Source organism: Bubalus kerabau, chromosome 2 (genome assembly GCF_029407905.1).
Source record: "Bubalus kerabau isolate K-KA32 ecotype Philippines breed swamp buffalo chromosome 2, PCC_UOA_SB_1v2, whole genome shotgun sequence".
NCBI lineage: Eukaryota > Metazoa > Chordata > Mammalia > Artiodactyla > Bovidae > Bubalus > Bubalus kerabau.
This window is the reverse complement of record NC_073625.1, coordinates 104,912,579-104,938,813: the sequence shown is the minus strand read 5'-3', so window position 1 is coordinate 104,938,813 and position 26,235 is coordinate 104,912,579. Positions and strand designations below refer to the sequence as shown.

Here is a 26,235-nt window from a genome sequence, read left to right as displayed (position 1 = left end):
GTACAGGAAGAGTAGCTATGTTGTTGATTCTGTTTTCTAATTCCTTCTCTCAGTGAATTCTACAGTGTTTAAAATTTCAATTAGGACACCTTTAAAACTGAGATCTCACCTTCACCTTTCATTAAGTTGTGTATAGTATTTAACATACCAGTATAAACACTGATTTTTGTCATAGTATAGACCAGAAACAGTAACCATTCTCTTTATTAAAATGAGAGTATAGGGATATTTCCTGGTGGTCTAGTGGTTAGCACTCTGTGCTTTCACTGCTGAGGGTACGAGTTCAATTCCTGGTCGGGGAACTAAGATCCCATAAGCCATGTGGTATATAGCCTCCCAAAAAATCATTTTAAACGAGAGTATACTGTCCACTTGAAATAGAGTTGCATGTTCAATGTTAAAGATAACCAAGCAATGCAAAGATTTGAAAGCTTTAACTACAGTAAAGATGGTGATACTCCTCATGCACACATCAAAAACACAGGCGACATCAGGAAGTTTTCAAAAAGGATTGGCTTTTACTTGCAGCCTATAGAAAAATGTTACTTGGCTACGATGGCCTCAGAAGTATTCTCCAAGTCCCTCTCTTTCACCCACTTTAAAGAGCTTTTTTTCCTTTTGACCATTAAATTTCAGATCTCAGTTTCTCCTAGCTCTTCTGTAAGCCTGAACTTTATCATTTCCCTGGAGGTATTTGTTTTCATGAGGATACATCCCAACTCACTTGCATGTGATAAGTGCAAAAGTGATTTGGAGAGGACACTCAGATCCCGGGTATAACAAACACAAACTGCAGTAGCAGTGCCAGGCTCCTTGTTAGAATGAGGGAATGCACTCGGAAACACTTGGTATTTGGGGGGTGGGTTAATCACAATATCTACCTAGGGCAATACTGGAGTTTTCAGCCCCTGTCAGTAAGAGCAGCCCAGGAGGTGAGGTGGGGCCTTCCAGCAGCAGGACCTGGAAGGGCAGAGTGGAGTTGCCGGTGCTTAGGGCTTACCGCATTCACTTGGTGCTCTCCCCAGGTGGTTGCCATGCACCACTGGACCCAGCTTCCTTGGGCCCACCACCCTAGGCATCTCCCAGGTAGAAGCATGGGCATGGGGTCCGGGGAGACTGGACACCCAATGACAATACAGACTTAAGGGGGTGGGAGGAGGTTGACCTTGAGGCTGCCCTGCCCATCTTGTCTTTTCCCTTAAGGAGAGGGGAGGGGCTGGGCTTGACAAGATCCCCCACCGCCACCCCACCCACTTCTCTCCTCTCTCTCCATCTCCTGACTTCCAGGTCACTTTGAGTCCCCCAGCATTCAGGGAAAGAGAGAGCATTCAAGCAGAGCACTGTTTGAAAGACCCAGACCTCAGCAGCTGCCTGAAAAATCAGAAGCCATTCAATCCTAAGAGCACTCTAGTGAGGGGCTTAGCTGGGAGGTGGGGAGGAGAGGAGGTAAGCTTTCTGACAGTGGTGTTTAAACTCCTGCTGCAAAGAAGGAGCCTTTCTTATAACCTGGAAATCTCTACTCTTCCTTCAAGCCATATATATATTTTTTAAATAACAGCTTTACTGAGCTATAATTTACATATCATAAAATTCACTTTTCTAAAAGCATACAGTATGGAGGTTCCTTAAAAAAACTAAAAATAGAGCTACCATATGATCCAGCAATTCCACTCCCGGGCATATATCCAGAGAAAACCATAATTCGAAAATATACATGCACCCCAATGTTCACTGCAGCACTATTCACAAGATACGGAAGCAACCTAAGTGTCCATCAACACATGAATGGATAAAGAAGATGTGGTGCATACATATAATGGAATGTTACTCAGGCATAAAAAAGAATGAAATGATGCCATTTGCAGCAATATGGATGGACCTAAAGATTATCACACTAAGTGAAGTCAAAGACAAATATCACATGATACTACTTATATGTGGAATCTAGAGAAATGATACAAATGAACTTACAAACAGAAACAGACGCACAGATTTAGAAAACAAACGTGTAACAAAGGGGAAAGGTGGTGCAGGGGGGATAGAAATTTGGGATAAACAGATATACATCTCTATATATAAAATAGATAATCAACAAAGACATGCTATATAGCACAGGGAACTCTACTCAATACTCTGTAATAGCCTATATGGAAAAGAAGTTGAAAAAGAACAAATACCTCCATGTGCTACACTGTGCTTAGTCACTCAGTCATGTCCAACTCTTTGCGACCCCCGTGGACTGTAGCCTTCCAGGCACCTCTGACAATGGGGATTCTCCAGGCCAGAATACTGGAATAGGTTGCCATGCCCTCTTCCAGGGGATCTTCCCAACCCAGGGATCGAAACCAGGTCTCCCACACTGCAGGCAGATTCTTTACCATCTGAGTCACCAGGGAAGCCGAGATATATGTATATGTATAACTAAACCACTTTGCAGTATACCCCAAACTAACACAACATTGTAAATCAAATATACTCCAATATAAAATAAAATATTTTTAATGTTATTGCAAAATAATGGCTATAGAGAAATAAATATCTGTCAAAAAAATAAAAAATAACAGTTCTACTGAGCTACAATTCACATACCATTATATTTGCTTTTCTAAAAGCATACATATCAGTAGTATTTAGCATATCCTGAGTTGTACAACTATACTAACTTTAGAATATTTTCATCAACCTGAAAAGATATCCAAATTCATTAGCAGTCACTCCACATTCCTTCCTCTCCCTAGCAACAAATTTATTTTCAACTTCTATGAATTTGCCTGTTCTGGACATTTAATTAAAATAGAATCATACAGGAGAGGGAAATGGCAACCCACTCCAGAGTTCTTGCCTGGAGAATCCCAGGGACAGAGGAGCCTGGTGGGCTGCCATCTATGGGGTTGCACAGAGTCAGACACAACTCAAGTGACTTAGCAGCAGCAGCTCGTGGAAAAAACCAAATGAACTTTGCAGGCTACCCAACATATTAGTTTCAGGTATACAACATAGTGATTCAATATTGTTATAGGTTATATACTCCATTTAAAGTTATTACAAGGTAATGGCTATTATTTCCCTGTACTGTAAAATCCTGAAATACTTTTAAAAGTAAAAAATACATAACCATTTGCATATATTTCAGACTGCAAATAATTAGTTCATATGATTGTGTAATAATTCAGTCTTTACCCTGTTATTGGCTCTTTGTTATATAAACAATGCTATGATGAACATCTTGTACACACACACACAAAAATAGAATCATACAATATGTGGTCATTTAGGACTGGCTTCGTTCACATGGCATGTTTCAGTCCTTTTTATTGCTAAATACTATTCCATTGTATGAATATGTATTTTGTATATTTTTATGCACACTTTCATCTGATGATATTTCCATTTTTTGGCCACTATGAATAATGCTATGAATATTTGATTGCAAGTTTTTGTGTGAACCATATGCTTTTAATTTTCTTGCATTAACCCAGAAAGGGAATTTCTGGGTCATATGGTAGCTCTATATTCAACATTTTGAGGAACTGCCAAACTGTTTTTCAAACATTTCAAAGTTTTACAATGCCACCAACAATGCATGAGGGTTCCAGTTTAACCACATGTTCAACATTTGTTAATGTCCGTCTTTTTATTTTAGCCATCCCAGTGGGTGTGAAGTGGTATATCTCATTGTAGTTTTGATGTATGTTTCTCTAAAAGCTAATGACCCTAAGCATCTTTGCATGTACTTGGTCATTTGCATATGTTCTTTGGAGAAATTACTACTCAAAATCTTTGCCCATTTTTCACTTCGCTATTTGTCTTTCTCCTGTTGAGTTGTAAGAGTTCTTCATGTATTCTGGATACCAAACACCTCCTCAGATATATAACTTGTACATTTTTTCTCCCAATCTATGAGTTAGTTGTCTTTTCCCTTTCATGATGGGCCCCAGCAAACACAAAAGCTTTTAATTTTGATGAAATTGAATTTATCTATTTTTTTCTATTGTCACTTGAGCTTTTTGGCCATGCAGCATGTGGAATCTTAGGTCCCTGACCAAGGATCAAACCCACACCCTCTGCATTGGAAGCGTGGAGCCTTCACCACTGGACCACCAGGGAAGTCTTGTCACTTGAGCTTTCGATGTCATAGCTAAGAAACCACTGTCTAATCCAAAGGTCATAAGTATTTACACCTAGAATTTCTTCAGATAATTTTATACTTTTAGACCTGCATTTAAGCCTATGATCCATTTTGAGTTAATTTTGTATATGTTAAAATTCACTATTTTGCATGTTGATATCTAGTTATTACAACAGCAAACCATTTGGTGAATCCAGCACTATTCTTTCCTCACTGAACTGTTTTGGCAACCTTGTCAAAAGTCAATTTATGATTGATAATTTTAAGATTTCTAGATTCTCATTTCTATGCCATTAATCTGCATGTCTAGACTTTTGCCAGTAGGTATACTGCCTTGATTACTGGTTTGTAGTAAGCATTGAAATCAAGAAGCATAAGTCTTCTAGTGTTATAAACCTAATTGTATTCCCCCAAATTCACATGTTGAAACTCTGACCCCCAATATGGCTATACTTGGATATAGAGATTTTAAGGAGAAAATTAAAGTTAAATGAGGTTGCTCTAGTCTGAATTGTGTCCACCTACAATCCATATGTTGAAGCCCCAACTCCCAATGTAATGGTGTTTGGAGATGGGGGCCTTTGCGTTCCAAAACTCTTAAGAAAATAAATTTCTGTTGTTTAAGCTGTTTAGTTGATAGCATTTTGTCATGGCAGACCTAACAGACTAATTCATCCAACTTTGTTCTTTTTCGAGATTGTTTTTGCTATTCTGGGTAACTTACATTTCCATGTGAATTTTAGGATCTACTTGTCAATTTCTATAAAAATGCCAGTTGGGATTCTGATACAGATTGTATTAAATCTGCAGATTAACTTGTGGAGTATTGTCATCCTAGAAATATTAAGTTATCTAATCCATGAGCATGAGATTCTTTTCTTTTACTTAAGTTGCCTTTAATTTCTTCCAACAATTGCTGAATTTATTTATTGGTTCTAGCACATTTTTATTGGTTTTCTTGGGATTTTATATATAGAAAAACATGTCATCTGTCAACAGAGATAGTTTTATTTCTTCATTTTTAAAGATGTCTTTTACTTTTTTCCCTTGTCTAATTTTCCTGGCTAGAACCTTCAATACAATGTTGGATAGAAGTGGCAAGAAAGGACATCTTTGTCTTATTCCTGACCTTAAACGGGAATGATTAGTCTCTCACTAGTAAATATGTGGCTATGAACTTTATGCAACTGATGAAATTCCTTGCTAGCCCTAGCTTGTTTTTGTTTTTTAATCATGAAAGGATGTTGCATTTTGTCAAAAATTTTTGCTGTACAGATTGACATGATCATGTTTTTTGTCCTCTATTCTACTAATAGTGTATTACACTGATTGATTTTCATGTGTTGAACAACCTTGTATAAATCATGGTATATAATCTTTTTATATGTTGCTGATGTTGGCTTGCTAATATTTTTTTGAGGATTTTTGTTTCTACATCCATTGACACAATGAACATAAATATTGGTCTGTAGTCTTCCTGTGATGTTCTTTGTCTGGTTTTGGTATCACGGTAATAATACTGCCTTCATAGAGCAAGTTGGGAACTCCTTTTTGGAACATTTTGTGACAGATTGGTGTTAATTCTACTGTAACATTTGACAGATTGATCAATGAAGCCATCTGGGCCTGAGTTTTTCCCTATCGGTAGATTTTTTATTACTAATTCAATCTCTTTCCTAGTTATAGGTTTATTCAGATTTTCTACTTCTGAGTCAGTTTCAATAGTTTGTGACTTTCTAGGTATTTGTCCATTTCGTTTAGGTTAATTAATTTGTTGGTATACAATTGTTCATAGTATAAACCATTTATTTTTGTAAGGTTAGTAGTAATGTTACCACTTTCACTTCTGAACATAATAATTTTAATCTTTTTTCTTGGGTAACCTAGCTAAAGGTTTGTCAATTTGGGGGATCTTTTCAAATAAAGAATTTACGGTTCTTTTAATTAACATTATTTTTCCATTCTTTATTTCATTCATTTTTATTCTAACTTTTACTGTTTCCTTGCTTCTATTTGCTTTGTGTTTAGTTTCCTCTCTTTTTTCTAATTTCTTAAGGTGGAAAGTTATTGATTTGAGATCACTCTTCTTTTTCAATGTAGGTGTTTATAGTTATAAATCTCCCTCTTAGGCACTGCTTTAGCTGTATCTCATAAGTTTTGGTATGTTGTGTTTCTCTTTTCATTTACTCAAAGTATTTTCTAATTTTCCTTGTGATTTCTTCTTTCATTCATTGGCTTTCTACGAATATTATGCTTAATACCCACTTTTTTGTGAGTTTCCCAAATTTCCTTCTATTATTGAATTCTAATTTCATCCCACTGTGATTAGAGACCACATTTTGTATTATTTCAATTCTTTTGGATTTATTAAAGCTTGTTTTATGACCTGGTAGATATCCAACTTTAAAAATCTATTAATAAATCTTGCTTCAATAATAACCTAGGGAGGTCCCTGGTGGCCTACCGGTTAGGATTCCAGGCTTTCACAGCCATGGCCTGGGTTCAGTCCCTGGTCAGGGAAGTGAGATCCCAGAAGCCATGCAGTGAGGCCAAAATCATAATAATAGGAACCTTGATTTGGGAGTTCTGGATAATGATATCTCTAAGCTACTGGGGCACAGAACGTATGCTAGAAACAAAAACAACTAACAGTACCACAATTAACCTTTCCTTAATACAATAGAGCACACTGTAAGATAAATATTTAATAGTGTAGTCTTTCCCCCCATGAGGATGGAAAAGAGATCACTGAATCAATAGAGCGAGGTAGTTAGGACCAAGATCTCTGCAATTAAACTACCTGGGTTGATATCTTGGCTCTACCACTTAGTTCTATGACTTGGAGTCACTTTTCTTTAGCTTCCTCATGTACACAATAAGAATAATTATGGTAGCAAATTTCTCTGAGAACCAAAGAGAAAATCAATGTAAAAATACACAGTATTTAGAACAAGTAATATATATTTGGCAAATGCTAGTTGTTGTTATCATTATGAAAATTTAAATGTTTGACCTTGAAATTCCATTACCTATGTGAGAAAGAGCCACACATGAGCTTAAGAAAGCATGGTCAGGCTGTTCACCACAGTACTGTTTGTAATAAAACAATGGAAACGAACTAATGGTCCAGGAAACCATAGTAAATCCATTCTACAAAATATTATACAGTACATTAATAAGCAGAGAGAGGCCGATCTACATATGCTAACCTGTGACTCCAAGAGATAATGTTGTCTTTTTTTAAGAAAGGAGAACTGAAGGACAACAAATATAGGATAACACTTACTTTAAAAACAAAGCAAAGATATACGCTTATATATATACATTTGGAGAAGGCAATGGCACCCCACTCCAGTACTCTTGCCTGGAAAATCCCATGGATGGAGGAGCCTGGTAGGCTGCAGTCCATGGGGTCGCTAGGAGTCGGACACGACTGAGCGACTTCACTTTCACTTTTCACTTTCATGCATTGGAGAAGGAAATGGCAACCCACTCCAGTGTTCTTGCCTGGAGAATCCCAGGGATGGGGGAGCCTGGCGGGCTGCCATCTATGGGGTCGCACAGAGTCGGACACAAATGAAGCGACTTAGCAGCAGCAGCAGCAGCATACATGTAAATACAAAGGAAAGGTATGAAAAGACATATGCTATCCCATGGACTGTAGCCAGCCAGGCTCCTCTGTCCGTGGGATTTCCCAGGCAAGAACACTGGAGTGGGTTGCCATTTCCTTCTCCAGGGAATCTTCCCAACCCAGGGATTGAACCTGAGTCTCCTGCATTGGCAAGGCAGGTTCTTTACCACTGGGCCACCAGGGAAGCCCTGAAAAGATATATACCAAACTGATAACAGTGTTTGCCTCTAAAAAGGCAATGAGATTAGCATGGAAGGAAGATGTTAGTTTCAGAACTGTTTGATGACTTTGTCAAATAATGCAACGTATACATATGTGGACAAAAATTCAATTAACCATCAAGCCAAGAATAAAAGAGAAATTTATTCAAGCCAAAGTGAAGATTAGAACCCAGAGACAGTCAGAAATTTCTGAGGACTGTTCCACTAGTCAGCAGTTAGAGATGCAGTTAGACAAAGAATCATGTATCGTATTAACAGGTTAAATTATAAAGTTCATCAGAAATGTTTGGTCAAGTGTGTATGTACAGAGCGAGTCTTTAGCTCACTGAGAACCCCTGTATGGGATGGAAAAAGAAATATCAATCTTAAAATTACAACACTGGTGTCTGAAGAATAGGTGTATTCTCCTCAAAGGTTGATTACAGCCTCCTGCCCCAGGAGGTCTGGTTAACACGTAACACAGATGTACACTGCACACTGGGAGAAGCCTATCCCAAATGGGGACATGCTGGGGTGTGTTATGTGTGTTTCAGTTCTAACTTAGTTTGATTGTTCTGCCATAGAGAAATTTATAATTTTTCCTCATCAGATATATTAATTGTACAATTAAGAATAAGTTTATTTTAGGGCTTCTCTGGTGGCTCAGTGGTAAAGAATCTGCCTGTTAATGCAGGAGACACAGGTTTGATCCCTGATCCGGGGAGATCCCACATGCCACAGAGCAACTAAGCCCGTGTACCACAACTACCAAGTCTGCACACAAGAGCCTGGGCGCCAGGACTACTGGGCTCTCATGCCCTGGTTGACTCCAGGACTGAGATGGGGAAAGCCTGTAATATCTTGTGCTAAAAATCAAGGAAATGCTCAAATAATGCTGAAAACAGTCAAAAGGATACTAGAGCCAGTTTGAGGGGCTCCCACTGACCAAACCTGGGACAATTTGAGTATTAAAATAAATAACGATAGCAGTGGATTATAACTTATTAACTAAAATAAGACATTATGAGGTCACACTGATATGCGTAAGTAAATGAATGGATTTGATGAGGAATTGTACATTTACAAAGTAGCTTACTACAAAACATAATTACAAAGGAAAACAAACTAACTTTACAGTAAAGTCTTATTTACACCATCTTATTTAAGTGATCAAAGTGAATATCAAGAAAATCAACAGCAAGATATGTGTGTGTGTGTGTGTGAGTGTGTGTTCAGTTGCTCAATTGTGGCCCAAGGACTATAGCCCACTGGGCTCCTCTGTCCATTGAATTTGCCAGGCAAAAATACTAGAGTGGGTTGTCTTTTCCCACTCCAGGGGATCTTCCCAACCCAGGGATCCAACCCACGCCTCTTTTGTCTCCTGCACTGGCAGGCAGGTTCTTTACCACAAGCGCCACTTAAGAAGCCCCACCATCTGAGAGGATGCAATGGAAAGAACAGAGAATAACTTCTGTGCTGCTGCTGCTGCTGCTGCTGCTAAGTCACGTCAGTTGTGTCTGACTCTGTGCGACCCCATAGACGGCAGCCCACCAGGCTCCCGTCCCTGGGATTCTCCAGGCAAGAAAACTGGAGTGGGTTGCCATTTCCTTCTCCAGTGCATGAAAGTGAAAAGTGAAAGTGAAGTCGCTCAGTCGTGTCCGACTCTTTGCAACCCCATGGACTGTAGCCTACCAGGCTCCTCCATCCATGGGATTTTCCAGGCAAGAGTACTGGAGTTGGGTGCCATTGCCTTGTCCGAACTTCTGTGCTATTTCTGCCAAAATTGCAAAACTTAAACTTAATCATAAGAAAATACCAGACAAACACAACTGAGGGATATCCTACAAAATAACTTACCCATTAATATAATCTTTAGAAGTGTCAAGGGCACAAAAGTCAAGGAACGACTAAGAGATTAGTTTAGAATATGGAAATTAAAGACTTTGACAACTAAATGTAATACACATTTCTGAACTGGGTCTATTTGCTATAAAGGATATTATTGGGATAATAGAGGAAACTGAAACAGGTTTGAGAACTCAGCAGTGACAATGATCAATACTAAAGTCTTGAATTTGATGGTCACGCAGTGGTTAGGTAGGAGAATGCCTTTGAGGGAAATACATGCTAGACTATCTGGAGTGATGTCTGGGATGATAAGGCTTCAGAGTGACAACTTATTCTCAAATAGTTTCCAGGGGAAAAGTTCTTTGTACTGTACCTGGAAGTGTTTTGTAATGATGAGACTGTTTAAAACCAAAAGTGCATGTGGAAGAAACCTTACAAGATTAAAAAGTATCATTATAATGATTCAATCTATTTATCTCCTGTGTCCCCTGCTCTACTGCCTCTTTTCTCTTTCATTTCCTTCCCTGTTTCCTTCCTTCCTTCTCCTCCTTCATCCCCTACCATGTTTTCCTTTTTCCTTCCTTCCTTCTTTTTCTTTCTCAGCATTTTGCTTCTAAAGTTACATACAGAGCTGTTAATTAATTTTCCAGGTGAGTAGAGAAAGATTCTTCATACCAAGAACTGATGGATATTGTAGGTGCATAATAAAAATGATGGCAGCTAAAGCAAATTGCCATTCTAAAAAAAGGTTGTAATGATTATGTCCTTACTTACATGCTACCAAATCTCTGTTCACCAGAACTGTTCATTTTTATTAATTGATACTGTGAAGGTATTATTGACTAAACAACAATCATATAACTATTAGAGTATTTAAAAATGGTAAGGATGTTTTGCTAAGGTTTATCCCACCTACCTCTTATAATTAAGAAATGAAAAATATGAGAGAAACTTTTCTGTAAATAATAAACTACAAAAAATTTGAGCAGTTATTTAAAGTCAATCAAAAATCAGTATTTACGTATACAGAAACCTAGTATTAAATACAGTGTATCTCTATCAGATATTCCTAACTCCAAGAACTGCTTATATTCCCAACTCTGATGATCAGTATGAGGCAAATTTTCTCCACATTATGTAATAAGGCAAAGGTAGTTTTTCACCTTTTCACCCTCTGTTAACGATCTGGATAGCATTTGGGATGAGTCGAGCAGTTTTCTCCTTGGTTATGAAGGTTATGTTCTTCAAAGCAATAGAAATCTAAACATACAAGAAAATAATGAAAAACTGCAAAACAAATTTCTCAGAACCTGGTCCAGAATATTCAGATTGAAAACCTGAAGGAGTTAATGAGCACATGTTTGCATTCTCGGAGGAAAACATGGTGAACAGACATTCTTTCCTTCAGTAATTTCCCCCATCAGCTCCTATCATCTAATATTAGGATAAAGTGTAAAAAGACATGAAGGAGTTTAGGTTCCATGTTAAAGCACACAGAGACACAAACAAAACTCAGTCTGTCACATAAGACCTGCTTTTGGCAACCAAAGGAGGTGTGTTCAAGCTTTTTTCAACCTGAAATCTCTTTCCCAACTATATTCAGATCAGACCAGTTGCTCAGTCGTGTCCGACTCTTTGCGACCCCATGAATCGCAGCACGCCAGGCCTCCCTGTCCATCACCAACTCCCGGAGTTCACTCAGACTCATGTCCATCAAGTCAGTGATGCCATCCAGCCATCTCACCCAACTATATTAAATACATACAAATGGAGCTTGATGTATTAAGAAAAATATATTACACACTTACACTACACATAAATAAATGTAGATGTATACAAATATAGATAAATATATATCAACTTACTTTGAAATCTAAAGTACACTGTTTTTAGGAGCGCTATATACACATTTCTGTCTATGCAATTATTTATATCAGCAAATCTAATGAAAACATGTCTTACTGTAGTTTCCCATCTGAAGATGTTGCTATAGAAACATACAGTTTTCTGAAAGGTAGAGTCGTCCCTGAAGCAAAATGTCCCTCTGAAGAGCACAAGCATAATCTACATACACAAGAAATAAGGAACGGCTTAGTAACTAAAAACTGTGCCAACTTCATAAACCTCATACTACTTTAACCAGGGAAAGTCATCACTTTGTTCATTAGTTCATTCATTCATTCATTCCCTTCTTCCTATACTTTGAGCACCACACACCAGATATTTTTTGCTAGTCACTAGGGCTACCAGACCCACTCCAGTGTTCTTGCCTGGAGAATCCCAGGGATGGGGGAGCCTGGTGGCTGCCGTCTATGGGGTCACACAGAGTCGGACACGACTGAAGTGACTTAGCAGTAGCAGTAGCAGCAGGGTTACCAGAAATAAAACTTGCCCTTGTGGAATGCAGTCTAGTGCAGAAGATATACAATAAACAAATAGAAAAATAGCCTAATGACCAAAGTGTGGAGAAAGCTGAAAGTGTACAACAAGGAGCATATAGGTATGGGGTATGGGGCAGAGAGAATATATATAGAAAAGTTCTCCAGAAAAAGTGACTTTTAAACTGAAATCTAAAGATCAATAAAGGCTCAGCTGGACCACAAGGGAACAGGATGTGCAAAGGCCCTGTGGTAGAAAGAAACAATACCTTTAAGCAACCTTACAAAGATAGATCTCCTGCTAGAGAAGCTGGAGAAGCTGGATCATGTAAGGTCTCACAGGCCATGGCAGACTGTGGACTTTATGAAAAGCCATCAGTGAGTATCAAGTGGAAGGAACATGATCAGATGTATGTTATTAAACACCAAATAATTCACACTGTGAGAATGGATTTAGATAAATCACTAGGAAATCCAGGGGGAAACTGATGGTGGCTCAGACCAAAAGATGGCAGTACTAGAGAAAGAAGTAGTTAGATTCAGAGAGATTTAAGGGGTAGTACTGACTGGGGCTTCCCAGATGGCACTAGAGGTAAAGAACCCACTTGCCAGTACAGGAGACACAAGAAACATGGGTTCAATCCCTGGGTCAGGAAGATCTCCTGGAGGAGGGCTTGATAACCCATTCCTGTATTCGTGCCTAGAGAATCCCATGGACAGAGGAGCCTGGCAGGCTACAGTCTATAGGGTCACCAGGAGTCAGACACGACAGAAGCAACTTTGCACACACACACGGATAGGGAATTGGTAACTAATTAGATGCTGGATGAGAGTGAGGGAGGGATGACTCTATAAATTTTATATATTTTAAGTTTAGCTTCAAATTTGGTCATTTCTAACTCAGCACTAAAATCCAGCAAAATCAAGAGGGCTCTGATAAATGCCACTGCCTACCAGTAAGTTAACACCACACCTCTAAGATTAAGACATGGCTCTGTGGCTAATGTAAACAGCATTGCTAAATTATTAATAAGCTATAAAGAGCTGCTATGAGGAGATTTAGCTTAATTGATATATTTTTAAATGATATTAAGTGACTAGTAATTTTAGGGAAAAGTTATTGAGGTTATGAATCCCAAGATATTTAAATTTGCTCCTGTTAAATTTCTAAGCAAATACTAAAAACTTAGCAAAGGAATTAAAGTCTTTCACAGTGCTTCCTTCAGCAAAAGAGAACTGAGACACCACCAAATCAAAAAAGAAAAAACCCTAGTAAATAATTAAGCAGATTAAGTTACTCATTCACTAGTATGCATCTCTGAAACAGGGATGGGGCTAAAGGTCATCCTGAGGTGTTCTGAAACTTTTATCTAAACCACTGAAACACTTTATTAATTCAGTTCTTCTCAAATATCAGATCAGAAATATGTGGTAGAACAAAGTCCTACTGTACAGCACAGGAAACTCTGCTGAGTATAACGTGACAGTCTGTGGAAAGGGAGTTTGTGGGGAGGATGGATACATGTATATGTATGGATGAGTCCCTTTGCTGTTCACCTAAAACTATCACAACATTGTTAATCGGCTGTTGTTTAGCCGCTAAGTTGTATCCAACTCTTTTGCCACTCCATGGACTGTAGCCTGCCAGGCTCCTCTGTCCATGGGATTTCTTGGGCAAGAATACTGGAGGGGTTGCCATGTCCTCCTCCAGAGGATCTTCCAGACCCAGGGATCAAACCCGTGTCTCCTAAACTGCAGTTGGATTCTCTCCAATATAAAACAAAAAGTTCAAAAAAAAAATTTTTTTAATTAAAAAAAAAAAGACATACCTGGTAGATTGATCACAATACAGATTTCCAGGCCCCTCCCCAAGTTTCCGATTAACTACGTCTGGGCTGGGGGAAGAGTCTGCACACCTAGCAAGGTCCCAGCTGACGTCAATGTGGCTAGTCTGTGGACCACAATTTGAGAACCGCTGCTCTATTTCACATTAACTCTATTCAAAGATATGCTAACATTTTAACTGAAGACTATTTGATATAGATTGACAGGTTTTTTTCAGTGGTTTTTAAAAACAATCTCTCTGAAACAGGTATGTTTTATTGTAATAAACTCCTACCTCACTTAAGTTGTTTTTCTATAAGATGGCTTCCTAGCAATAAGTCCAGACAAGATATGGACAAAAAATTTTTTAAAAGCAAAGGGATTTTACCTTTTTTCCTCCCAGTTTCCCTACTGACTAATAAACCTGTACCACAACACTAATCGGCACTTCAGAAGGCAATCTTCTACCTGACTTGAGTCATATTAACAGTCTGATTAATGTACAATTGAATTATGTTTGTCAAAAATTGTTTTATGTATTCATAACTCTGTGTGTGTGTGTGTGTGTGTGCTCAGTTGTGTCCAACTCTGTGTGATTCCATGGACTGTAGCCTGCCAGGCTCCTCTGTCCATGGGATTTTCCGGGTAATAATACTACAGTGGGCTGCCATTTCCTCTTTGAGAGAACCTTCCTGACACAGGAATCAAACCTGCCTCTCCTGCCTCTCCTGCATTGCAGATGGATTCTTTATCACTGAGCCATTAGGGAAGTCCCTTTTATAACTATATAATTGGTTACTGGAAAATTTAAATAAAGTTAAGTAAATTAACCAAGCAGCACAGGTCACTTTGATGCACGTATTAACATCAACTTACTAGTTTTTACATGATCAATTTCAGCCAAGTGAATGGCTCCAACGCCTAAAGATTTACTTTAATAACTAAAACATAACAAAGGATACAGTTGAAATATGTGAAAAGTGTTAACAGGAATACAGATGGAGTGAATCAGCACTATATACTCCCAGAGTAAGCTTGCACAATAAGTCATACACTCATTTTCAAACGAACAATGTACTATTTATGTACTATTTAATTTTACAGAAGAATTTAGGCATAGCTCTGTAAGGGAGATGATGATGAATTAAGAGAATGTGTTTTTTACGCAATAATGGCAGGAAACACACATCCCAAAGTATTCTTTTCTAGCAGCAATTGATTTCAGACATGAGTGGCAGTAAGTGGCAGCTTGCAGCAAGCAGCAGCGAAAGGTAGCTGGAAGCAGGCTCCTAGTTTCTAAGACCAGGAGTCCTAACCACTGGGCCACAGGAGCCAGCAGTTAGGGTTGGCTAAGGTTCCTAGTCTTGCCTGCCTAGTCAAGAACGAATTCAGGCAAGGAGGCGGAAAAGAGTAAAGTAAAGTTTATTGAAAAGTACACGTGGAAAGGCGTGTGGGCTAGCTCAGAGAGAAAGCCTTTTGGTTAAGTTTAAATCCTTTATGAAGGGGCAGTCTTCCGGGTCTTCCCTCAGGCCAATCACCTTGCTTTGTCCCACCTGGTTAATTTGTCTCAGGACCCTCCCTGGGGTGTGCACGCACACCCTAGCCAAGATGGATCTCGAAGTGAATGAGCATGAGCGTGACTAATTATGGCCTCGAATTAACCTCTGATTTTTTACTCCAAGGAGCCTTTCTGCGCATGTGTAGTGTCTCGCTTATCAGACAGGGTTTTGTCCTTTCTTTGTCCTTGTCATGATTATTCCCTTGAGTTAAGAAACAAAGACTGGCTATTTACTCTGTTTTTATTAGTTGTAAATTCCTCAACTGAAGCCCACCTATCTCTTATCTCAAAAAATGAAAGCAGAAGGGTGGCTGATTGTAAATTTCCAATCTGAAGCCCATCTATCTCCTACCTCACAATCATCTTTGGGAGTCCAAGAACGGTGATTTGCTTAAGTCAGACTCTTTGGAACAACATTTTTAGGATTGCTTTCTATTATAATTTTGTACATAAACTACAAAAGATAACCATTCGCATTTTTTTATACTTTACATTGCTGGGGTTTTTTTTGTGTTGTTGTTGTTGTTGTTGTTGTTGTTGTTCCTTTGCTTTTTACCTGAGCAAACTGTAAGGGCAGATGCAAACTGAAAAAGAAAAAATTAATTTTCTCTGGTGAAAAAAAAAACGGAAAGAGACCCCCCTCCTCTCTTTAGAGCATTTTCCTTAGAAAGCCTGTAAATTCTTCCTCTGCATCTGTGAGATGTGAATCTTTTTAAAAGCAAAATAGGCTTCTTGCCAGTTTTATAACCCTGATGTTTCCTCCAGGACTTGGGAGCCACCTCTTTCAAACAACAGGGATGATAAGACCCCATCTCCTAGTTTCTCTGACTGGGTAATTTCCATGGGTGCCTTGATTCAAGTTGCAAACTGACTCCTGTCTTTAAGATGTAAGTTTATTTTTCCTTTGGATAAAGCCAATTAGCTAACACAGCTGCCCCAATTACCAGAGGAATTTAGGATAAACTGATATGATATACGGTGCTGTCAAGTCCTCTAACTTGAGGGCTGAAAGTGAAAGTGAAGTCGCTCCGCCATGTCCAACTCTCTGCAACCCCATGGACTGCAGCCTACCAGGCTCCTCCCTCCATGGGATTCTCCAGGCAATAATACTAGTGTAGGTTGCCATTTCCTCCTCCAGGGGATCTTCCCGACCCAGGGATCGAACCCAGGTCTCCTGAATTCCAGGCAGACGCTTTAACCTCTGAGCCACCAGGGAAGCCTCAACTTGAGGGCTAGTTATTACTTACCTTTAGAATATGTGTAATGGCTGTATCTTCCTGCCTACATAAAAAAGAGGAGATTTCTTTCTGCCTTCACAACCTCTTTTGCAGATTGCTTGTGATGTCCATCACACTCTAATTTAATGCTTATTCAATAATAAAACCAAGTGTTTTCTTTCTCTTTTAGTTTTGTAGAGAGGTTTTCTGGGTGGGTAGGATATTTTGTTTTTAATTATATTTCTCCAGTGCAACATTTTCTAGGGTAAAAAGTCTACCTTGTTCACTCATTTAATCAGAGACATAAAAAAATGTTTTGAGCAATGACGTCACTATAAAAAGGTATACGTTCTCCCAAGAGAATACATTCAAAGCAACGATCATATTTAGAAGTGTGAATAGTATATAGAACAAATCTAGTCCATGGAACTTCTGGTCTAAGTTGACATGAGTGTCTAGTTCTGTGACTTTTGCAATGCTGAGGGGTAGATAGAATGCGTACATTGGTTGACTGGAAGTTTTGATTAAATTTTAAGAGACAGAAGGTGGACACTAATGGATAAGCCACAGTGTGGAGAAAGTCTCAGCTCAAAAAATACACAAGAGAAGGTTGAAGCTATCCCACTCCAGAGAGACTCCACACTGAGAATCACAAAGAGTGACAGCTAGAAGAGGGACCAATATCAGGTACCTGACTGGTGAGCTCTCTATGGTAGAGGTCAATCACACTCACTCACATCTTCCAACACAGGGGAGTCTTATATCTTTGCAGCCTCATCATCATTTGGTGTTGTCCACTGTTTTAGTGTTTAATTTTAGCAATTCTATTAGATATGTCATTTATTTAATTGTGCTTTTAATCTGTATTTTCCTATGATAGTGTGCAATTTTTCATATGCTTATTTGCCATCCATATATCTCCTTTGGTAAAGAATCTGCCCATTTTTTTTTTTTTCTCATTAAACTTATTTTTAATGGGTCTCAAATTCTGTGACAGATTTTTGGTCAAGTTGTTTTCATTAAAAAGTACTGATTTTACAAACAAATAACTTAAACTGCCACACACAAAACATATGGACCACAAAAACATTCTCCTTTCCTTCTGAAGGTTTTACGATGCATTGTTGTCATTAACCCGTCTTTTACTACTAAACTTAAATGGCCAATTGAGACAAACAGTTCTGAGACCATTCTTCCAACACTGATTAATACTGGGGTGGCAGGTATTGGGGATAATACTCATTTAGCCTTCTGAGCTTTCTGGGCAGACTTGGTGACCTTGCTAGCTCCAGCTGCCTTCTTGTCCACTGCTTTAATGACACCCACAGCGACTGTTTGTCTCATGTCACTCACAGCAAAAAATGGCCCTGGGGAAGATAGAGAAGCTCTCGACACACACGGGCTTGCCAGGAACCATGTCAACGACGGCAGCATCAGCACATTTCAAGAATTTAGGGCCATCTTCCAGCTTTCTCCCAGAAAGACGATCAATCTTTTCCTTGAGCTCAGCAAACTTGCAAGCAACATAAGCTGTGTGACAGTCCAGCACAGGTGCATATCCAGCACTGATTTGGCCTGGATGGTTCCAAATAATCACCTGAGCTGTGAAGCCAGCTGCTTCCATTGGTAGGTCATTTTTGCTGTCACCAGCCACATTGCCATGACAAACATCTTTGACAGATATCTTCTTGACATTGAAGCCCACATTGTCCCCAGGAAGGGCTTCACTCAATGCTTCATGGTGCATTTCTACAGACTTCACTTCAGTTGTTACATTGACTGAAGCAAAGGTGACCACCATGCCAGGTTTGAGAACGCCAGACTCCACCCGCCCCACAGGGACAGTACTGATACCACCAATTTTATAGACATCCTGGAGGGGCAAACGCAAGGGTTTGTCAGTTGGGTGAGTTGGTGGCAGGATGCAATCCAGAGCTTTAAGCATGGTGGTTCCACTGGCATTGCCGTCCTTACGAGTAACTTTCCATCCCTTGAACCATGGCAGGTTAGCACTTGGCTCCAGTATGTTGTCATCATTCCAGCCAGAAATTGGCACAAATGCTACTGTGTCAGGGTTGTAGCCAATTTTCTTAATGTAGGTGCTGACTTCCTTAACAATTTCCTCGTATCTCTTCTGGCTGTAGGTTGGCTCAGTGGAATCCATTTTGTTAACACCAACAATTAGTTGTTTCACACCCAGAGTGTAAGCCAGAAGGGCATGCTCACGAGTCTGCCCATTCTTGGAGATACCAGCTTCAAATTCACCAACACCAGCAGCAACAATCAGGACAGAACAGTCAGCCTGGGATGTGCCTGTTTTTCATGAAGTCTCTGTGTCCTGGCGCATCAATGATGGTAACATAGTACTTGCTAGTTTCAAATTTCCACAGGGAGATATCAATGGTGATACCACGCTCACATTCAGCTTTCAGTTTGTCCAAGACCCAGGCATAATTGAAGGCCCTTTTCCATCTCGGCAGCATTCTTCTCGAACTTTTCAATTGTTCTTGTCGACCCTGCTACATTTGTAGATCAGATGGCCAGTCATGGTAGACTTCCCTGAATCTACGTGCCCAATGACAACAATGTTGATGTGGGTCTTTTCCTCTCCCATTTTTGCTTAGGTTTAATGGTGGTTTTCATGACACCTGTGTCCTGGTGGCAAACCCGATGCAAAAAAGCTAATCGGCCCATTTTTTAATAGGGTTGTTTGTGTTCTTACTGTTAACTTTTAAGAATAGTTTCTATTGTGTATAGACCTGTATGTTTGTTTTTTTAATCAGATATGTGATTTACAGCTATTTTCTCCCTGTTTGTGTCCTATATTTTCACCCTCTAAAATGTATGTTTTGCATAGCAAAAGATTTTAATTTTGATAAAGTACAACTTATCGATTCTTTCTTGTATAAATCATGCTATTGGTGTTACACCTAAAGATTCATCATCAAATTCAAACAGAGATTTCCTCTAGGAAAAAAAACCCAGATGTTTTCTTCTACAAATTCTACAGTTTTATATTTAGTTCTATGATCCATTTTGAGAAGATGAACTTTTTCCATTTGTTGAAGATGAACTTTTCTCCATTAAATTATTTTTGCATTTGCACCTTTGTCAAAAATGAGTTTACAATATTTGTATGAATTTATATCTGAGCTATTTTCTGTTACATTTATCTAAATGTCTATCCTTGGCAAATCTCAGACTGTCTTGATTACTACAGATTTATAGTAAGTCTTGAAATTGAGTAATGTATGTCTTCCAGCTTTGTTCTTCTTTTTCAGAATTATTTTGGCTATTCTAAATCCTTTGTTTTTTCCATACAAATTTTAAAATCAGTTTGTCTATTTCCTCATCTATGAAAAAGTATTCTGGGGTTTTTCATTTGAGAGAACGGAGACCTCAACAATACTGAGTCTTCCAATCTATAAACATTTATTTAGACTTCTTTTGTTACTGTGTTACATTTGTTAGCATATAGAGCCTACATATTTGTTAGATTTATACCTACGTACTTCATTATTGGGAAGTTCTGATGTAAATGTTATTTTTAAAATTTCAATTCCAATTGTTCTTTGCTAGTGTATATAAATGTTTCTTTTAACTTCAAATAATTTTCAATTCTGTTATCATTGTTATTTAGTCGCTAAGTCGTGTCCAACTCTTTTGTGGCCCTATGGACTGTAGCCTGCCAAGCTCCTCTGTCCATGGGATTTCCCAGGCAAGAACACTGGAGTGGTTCCCATTTCCTTCTCCAGGGGATCTTCCCAACCCAGGGATCAAATCTGCATCTCCTTTATTGGCAGGCAGATTCTTTACCACCGAGACACCACTAAATTCACTCATTAAATCTAGAAATTTTTGTAGATTATCTGAGATTTTCTAAATGAATAATCATGTCTATTGGCAATAAAGTTAGTTTCTATTTCCTATTCTCCTAATGTATATGCCTTTTATTTCAAGTCTGTTGCACTTACTGCACTTAAACTTCTAGTAAAATGTTGAGTCATGCCTGAATGGTCTAGTGGTTTTCCCTACTATCTTCAATTTAAGTCTGAATTTTACAATAAGGAGTTCATGATCTTAGCCACAGTCAGCTCCTGGTCTTGTTTTTGCTGACTGTACAGAGCTTCTCCATCTTTGGCTGCAAAGAATATAATCAGTCTGATTTCGGTATTGACCATCTGGTGATGTCCATGTGTAGAGTCTTCTCTTGTGTTTTTGGAAGAGGGTGTTTGTTATGATCAGTGCATTTTCTTGGCAAAACTCTATTAGTCTTTGCCCTGCTTCATTCTGTACTCCAAGGCCAAATTTGCCTGTTACTCCAGGTGTTTCTTGACTTCCTACTTTTGCATTCCAGTCCCCTATAATGAAAAGGACATCTTTTGGGGGTGTTAGTTCTAAAAGGTCTTGTAGGTCTTCATAGAACCATTCAACTTCAGCTTCTTCAGCGTTACTGGTTGGGGCATAGACTTGATTACCATGATATTGAATGGTTTGCCTTGGAAACAAACAGAGATCATTCTGTCATTTTTGAGATTGCATCCAAGTACTGCATTTTGGACTCTTTTGTTGACCATGATGGCTACGCCATTTCTTCTAAGGGATTCCTGCCCGCAGTAGTAGATATAATGGCCATCTGAGTTAAATTCACCCATTCCAGTCCATTTTAGTTCACTGATTCCTAGAATGTCAATGTTCACTCTTGCCATCTCCTGTTTGACCACTTCCAGTTTGCCTTGATTCATGGACCTGACATTCCAGGTTCCTATGCAATATTGTTCTTTACAGCATCAGACCTTGCTTCTATCACCAGTCACATCCACAGCTGGGTATTCTTTTTGCTTTGGCTCCATCCCTTCATTCTTTCTGGAGTTATTTCTCCACTGATCTCCAGTAGCATATTGGGCACCTACTGACCGGGGGAGTTCCTCTTTCAGTATCCTATCATTTTGCCTTTTCATAGTGTTCATGGGGTTCTCAAGGCAAGAATACTGAAGTGGTTTGCCATTCCCTTCTCCAGTGGACCACATTCTGTCAGACCTCTCCACCATGAACCACCCATCTTGGGTTGCCCCATGGGCATGGCTTAGTTTCATTTAGTTAGACAAGCCTGTGGTCCATGTGATCAGATTGGCTAGTTTACTGTGATTATGGTTTCAGTGTGTCTGCCCTCTGATGCCCTCTCACAATACCTACCATCTTACTTGGGTATACCACCCTTATAGCAGAAAGTGAAGAGGAACTAAAAAGCCTCTTGATGAAAGTGAAAGAGGAGAGTGAAAAAGTTGGCTTAAAGCTCAACATTCAGAAAACGAAGATCATGGCATCTGGTCCCATCACTTCATGGAAAATAGATGGGGAAACAGTGGAAACAGTGTCAGACTTTATTTTTTTGGGCTCCAAAATCACTGCAGATGGTGGTTGCAGCCATGAAATTAAAAGACGCTTACTCCTTGGAAGAAAAGTTATGACCAACCTAGATAGCATATTGAAAAGCAGAGACATTACTTTGCCAACAAAGGTCCATCTAGTCAAGGCTATGGTTTTTCCAGTGGTCATGTATGGATATGAGAGTTGGATTGTGAAGAAAGCTGAGCAGTGGAGAATTGATGCTTTTGAACTGTGGTGTTGGAGAAGACTCTTGAGAGTCCCTTGGACTGCAAGGAGGTCCAACCAGTCCATTCTAAAGGAGACCAGTCCTGGGTGTTCATTGGAAGGACTGATGCTAAAGCTGAAACTCCAATACTTTGGCCACCTCATGTGAAGAGTTGACTCATTGGAGAAGACCCTGATGCTGGGAGGGGTTAGGGGCAGGAGGAGAAGGGGACGACAGAGGATGAGATGGTTGGATGGCATCACCGACTCGATGGACACGAGTTTGAGTGAACTCTGGGAGTTGGTGATGGACAGGGAGGCCTGGCGTGCTGCGATTCATGGGGTCGCAAAAAGTCGGACATGACTGAGCGACTGAACTGAACTAAAATGTTGAGTAAGAATAGTGAGAGAAGACATTTTTACCTAGTGTCTAATTTTAGGTGGAAGGCATTCAGTCATCATTAAGTACAATGTTAGTTGGAGGTTTTTCATAGTTTCTTCTAAGGAAGTAGAATAAGTTCTATTTCTAACTTGCTGAGAGATTTATTATGAAAGAATGTTGAATTCTGTCAAATACTTTTTCTGCATCTATTGAGATGGTTATATGGTTTTTCATATTTGGTCTAAGATGATAAAATATATTGATTGATTTTTTTTTTTTTTTAACATGTTGTACCAGCCATGCATTCCTGGAATGAACCTCACTTGGTCATAATCCATAATCTCTTTTATAAATTGCTGAATCTCATATGCTAATATTTTGTTTCAACTCTTTATTTCTATGTTCATGACAGATATTGGTCTTTTCCTAGAATGTTTCTGTCTGGTTTTGGTATTTTGGTAATACTAATCTTATAAAATTTTCTGGAAGGAATGATATTTCTTACATAAACAGTTGATAGAATTCACCACTGACATTGTCTACATTGAGTTTTCTTTTTATGGAAGGTTCTTAACTACAAATTCAATTTCTTTAATAGATATAGAGCTATTCCAGCTATATGTTTCTTCTTGTGTGAGGTTTGGTAGTTTGTGTTTTTCAAGAAATTGGTCTATTTTAACTAAATTATTGTATTTTGGGCATAGAGTTGTTCACAGTATTTCTTTATTATCCTTTTAATATTCAGGGGATCAGCAGTGATGAACCCTCTTCCACTGCTGATATTGGTAAGACATGTCACCTATCATTCCTCTTGGTTAACCAGATTCTCGGCCTATCAATTTTATCATTTTTTCAGAGAACCAGCTTTGGCTTTGTTGATTTTCTCTACTTTTTCCTCTGTTTTCAATTTCATTAATTTATGCTCTAGTCTTTATCATTTCTTTCCCTTTGGTAGCTTTAGGTTTAATTTCCTCTTCTTTTATAGATTTATTAGGTATAACCTTAGTTATTGATTCTACTTTCTTTTCATTTTTTAAAATGTTCATTTAACACTGTATATTTCTTCTATATAGTTACTTTAGATCAACTTCACAAATTGTTATTTTCACTTAGTTCAACTGTATTTCACACTGTTAAACTATTATGATTCTTAACAACTCTTTATACCCCAAAATACTGATACTACTTTCTTCTGCATCTTCACACATTATTTGACCTTTCCTTCTAAATTTGAGTTTTACTGGATTTTCTTCTACTGATGCCATGATTCTTTTGTTAGTGTTACCTTAACTCTATATGTTATCTGTGGTTGAGCACATCTACTCTGCTGATTTTAAGTGACACTGATAATTCATTTACTCACTCATTTCTCTATCCATCAACCATCCATTCAATCACTGGGTACCCATTATTATATGTCAAATACTGACCTTTGTACCAGAGTTACAATAGCAAATAATATAGATAAAAGTGAAAGTGTTAATCACAGGCATGTCCGACCCTGTGACCCCATGGACTGTAGCTCGACAGGCATATGAATTCTATCCATAGAATTCTCCAGGCAAGAATACTGGTGTGGGTTGCCGTGCCCTCCTCCAAGAAATCTTCCCGACCCAGGGATTTAACCTCTTATGTCTCTTGCATTAGCAGGTGGGTTCTTCACTGCTTGCGCCACCTGGGAAGCCCAATAATATAAATAGTTCAGTTCAGTCGCTCAGTTGTATTCTACTCTTTGTGATCCCAAGGACTGCAGCACACAAGGCTTCCCTGTCCATCACCAACTCCCAGAGCTTGCTCAAACTCATGTCCATCGAGTCGGTGATGCCATCCAACCATCTCATCCTCTGTTGTCCCCTTCTCCTCCTGCCTTGATCTTTCCCAGCAACAGGGTCTTTTGCAGTGAGTCAGTTCTTACCATCAGGTGGCCAAAGTATTGGAGTTTCAGCTTCAGCATCAGTTCTTCCAATGAATATTCAGGACTAATTTCCTTTAGGATTGACTGGTTTGATCTCCTTGCAGTCCAAGGGACTCTGAGGAATGTGAAGGACACTACAAGAGTACATACTAGAGGTATCTATCCAGAGGTGATAGTTACAATAATAACACTGGTCACCAACCACAGTGCTGGGTCAGGACCTTTCTCTATCAGATATAAAACCTTTCATTGCTGGATTATGGGAAGGCCCTGGGAATCCTACAAGAGAAGCCAGGAGAGCTAAGGTATGAGGAGTCACTTGCGGGGGAGCTCAGTGTTTCCACATTTTAACTGCTACTACTGTTACTCTGGTGAGCAGTAGATGAATATAAGAGCTGTACTAGCCCAGTCAAACTTACAGTAAAGGCATGCCTAAATGAGAAATATAAATAAAATATACATGCAAATAGACATAATACATTAATATATATTTTAAAATACATAAATAAAAGACAACCAGGTATATAAAAGGGAAAACAATTCTAGGTAAAATGAAGTAAAAAAAAGCCCCAAAACAAAAGGAAATGACATATATAAAGAAAGCTGACTTCAAAAAAGACTAGAGACTGAAGGGAACTTGATAAAGACAGATGAGAGGATAATTAACATATACAAAAGGCCACATAGAAAGACAGTCAAGCTTTATTCTAAGGTCACTGGAATACCATTCATAAAGGGTTTTAAACTGATCAGATGTGCATCTTAGAAAAACCACTATACCTATAGCCCTGAATAGAATGAAGGCATGGAAGACTAGGAGAGAGATCAGTTAGAAGGATACTGTGGTGCACACTAAATTTTTACTTCCCGATAATACTTCTGTACCTTGCTAAAACTGTTCATATAACCTGAATCACAGTGATTTGTTTATATATGATGTTTTTCCATGGGACTCCAAGTTCTTCAGAAACATCATGGTCTCTGGCACAGACTGAGTACTAAGAAACACTAATTGAACTAATCTATAAAAGTATGAAACTGTGGATTTGAAATGTCAGTGAGTTGTTTTTTAAAATTAAAGGTTAAAGATTCTCTGTTTCAGAAGACAGTGATCCAATATGTGGTTAAATCTAAAAGTTAAAGCCATTTGTACAGAATGATCCCAATTATATATTTTAATTTGTATCAGTTCAGTTAAGTTCAGTTGCTCAGTCATGTCTGACTCTTTGTGACCCCATGAACTGCAGCACACCAGGGTTCCCTGTCCATCACCAACTCCTGGAGCTTGCTCAAACTCATGTCCATAGCATTGGTGATGCCATCCAACCATCTCATCCTCTCATCCCTTTCTCCTCCTGCTTTCAATCTTTCCCAGCATCAGGGTCTTTTCCAAGGAGTCAGTTCTTTGCATCAGGTGGCCAAAGTATTGGAGTTTCAGCTTCAGCATCAGTCCTTCCAGTGAATTTTCAGGACTGATTTCTTTTAGGATGAGCCCATCTAGAGGGATGGTCCTTTGGATGGGTCTCTGGTTAATTTGTATAGGTATGTAATTTTGGTT

General features: G+C 38.8%; 1 protein-coding gene and 1 pseudogene across 2 annotated transcripts in view; both read right to left on the bottom strand.

Moving 5' to 3' along the window:
• The window catches only part of GRAMD1C (GRAM domain containing 1C), a 98,970-nt gene that overhangs the window by 47,165 nt on the left and 25,570 nt on the right, over positions 1-26,235 (bottom strand). The gene's annotated exons all lie outside the window — the stretch shown is intronic.
• Positions 17,507-19,399, bottom strand: LOC129643536 (elongation factor 1-alpha 1-like; annotated as a pseudogene).